The following is a 2,263-nucleotide window of genomic DNA, read 5'->3' as shown; positions in this document are numbered from 1 at the left end:
TATATTTGCATTTCTGTCCCTGTAGTCTTTATCAGGTGGACTCTGCAGGCTGCTCTAAGTGCTTTCACCAGTGTCTGTCAAGCTAGTGCTGTCTCTCATGCGCTTTTAATTCCAGGTACCTCAGCTCAATAGCAGTTATGTCTCCTGCCAAATTTCCACATTCTTCTCAGGTGTTTGCACTTGTAAACTGTTATGTTCATTTGATTCAGGGCAGCACCAACCACGGACATGTTAAGGTTGGGTCTAGTTTTCTCAGCTTCACAGGCAACACTAAACAGTTAATGCCTCAAGGGTCTCAAACAAAATAACTTCTTTCAAGCCCACTTCACAGTAGCAAAGTTCAATTTAGGGGCACATTCTCTGATTCTATTTAAATGGAGAGGAACTTGGGGTCCAGAAGAGCCAAGCATGGACCCAAATGGATTTTTCTTGCTTACAGTTTTGTTACCTTCCACTACCCTCCAATTTTCTTGCCCTGGGCAGCTTCCTACACTGACCATGCTTAAAGTCAGCCTTGGCCTTCATTATCGTTATTCTCCAGTTTTCAAAGGAAAAGAACCTGGCTGCTAATCCTGAGGCCAGTGACGACTCTCCTCCTACAGGGAGGCATATGTGATAGCTTGTCTGCTAAAAACTGAGCCAACACAGTGTGATTCAGACCTTAAGCTTTCCAAGGAAGAGAGCTATTTCTGAGTTAAGCACATCAGCTCCCCACACACGCACTCTTTTACGCAGTGCAAATGGTGCACAGTATCTGTCCATCAGCAGACTCTAGTTTTGTATTTGAATATACAACTAAAATGCTTCTTAACATTGACAATAGGTCCCAAATACACAGTTTCAGTAGTGGAAAAGACAATGAGAATCCTGGGAGCAGATACTAAAAAAACAGCTCAGACACCAGTGTTTCTCCAGGGAGGCAACTAGGGATGTCGTCAGTGCTTTCCTCTATTCTCTTTTGCCAGGTCCTTCTACTGTGTWAGATATGGCAGAGCACTGAAGGTATGTTTTCAACTGTCCTGTTTTAAAGTCGKACTATATTTCACTGAACACCTAGCAGTATCTGTTTCCTTATACTTTTTATTATCAGAGGATGTTCTATTGTCTCTTTAATGACACAAAGAAAAATGTGACTTTCCTAGACATTACCAAAAGTAGCTGGAACAATAGTGGTGACAGAGAACATGATATTCCTGAAACGACTACAGRAATCTCAACAATAACAACTGTGTTGCTGCTTTCAAGACCTGCAATCAATACATTATATTGCAAGGTGATGCTTACATACATAAGTTAGGAACTGAAAACCACTTTTCTAGTTTCAGCTTTGGTGAACTGTTTAGTTTAGTTACTTTTGTAATGTGCTACTTAAACACAGTAGCATGTGATGCCTGTGATGCATGTGATTGAATCACTCTTTGTGTCACCTGAAATCCTTTTTCAAGAGTTCTATGCCCTCCAAACAGGCTGTTTTTGGCGAAGAAGTCTCATGAAACTGAAGGTAGAAGATTGTATGACTCTAGGCAAGTCAAGGTAATTTCAGATCAGTTCACAAGAAGCATAAGATTAGAAACTGTAGCTCTAATATCTAGCACACCTAGAATGCTCACCATGCTAAAATCACTCCCTTGAGTTCAGAATAGCTTTGGGGCAAGCCATTTGGAAGAGTCCTAGGTGTCAGTTACTTAACAGACTGAAATAAAGGGCTGAGATTAAAAAAAAAAAAAACAACCAAACAAAAAACCCACATGTTTTGGTAGTGAATCCGCTTTATTTTAGTGGTGTTGCACTGATGAATCATCTCCAAGTTTCTCCAAGAGATCTGTAAATTAAAAATTAAAGGCTTCCTGTACTTCATTACATCCAAGCATCACAGCAAACGTGGATGACAGTATGGCAGAATCATAAAATGGGGGCTGCTTCGGCCCATCACATCACCTGATACGTCGCCCTTTGTTAAACATAAGCAAGCAAGCAAACAGAAAAACTGAACTGTTCCTTTTTTCCTCTAAACTCTTGCGCAATCAGACTACTTAAAAAAAAAAAAAAAAGGATTAGAACAATAGGCAGCTTGCTGATAGTTCCATAAAAGCAAGCAAATGCTATAACAGATCACCTTTAACAGGACTTGAATTTAATGACTCGACCCTTAGGCAGGCCTGACTATCCCACTGGTAAAATAGACCGAATGGGACAAAAGGTGCTACAAGCTTCTACCCACAAGAAGCCATAATACAGTGTTCCTACTTTTTTTTTTTTTTTT

General features: G+C 40.2%; 1 long non-coding RNA gene across 1 annotated transcript in view; it reads left to right on the top strand.

Moving 5' to 3' along the window:
* The window catches only part of LOC146598459 (uncharacterized), a 7,575-nt gene extending 5,342 nt beyond the window's left edge, over positions 1-2,233 (top strand). The window contains exon 3 of the long non-coding RNA XR_014895278.1: positions 966-2,233. This is a non-coding gene — a long non-coding RNA (uncharacterized LOC146598459). The remainder of the gene's footprint in view (positions 1-965) is intronic.
* Positions 2,234-2,263: the final 30 nt, after the last annotated feature.

This window comes from Rhea americana, unplaced genomic scaffold, assembly GCF_003343005.1.
Source record: "Rhea americana isolate MKP2758 unplaced genomic scaffold, rheAme1 scaffold_163, whole genome shotgun sequence".
Lineage (NCBI taxonomy): Eukaryota > Metazoa > Chordata > Aves > Rheiformes > Rheidae > Rhea > Rhea americana.
The sequence above is the reverse complement of the archived record's forward strand: the minus strand, read 5'-3'. Positions and strand labels throughout refer to the sequence as shown.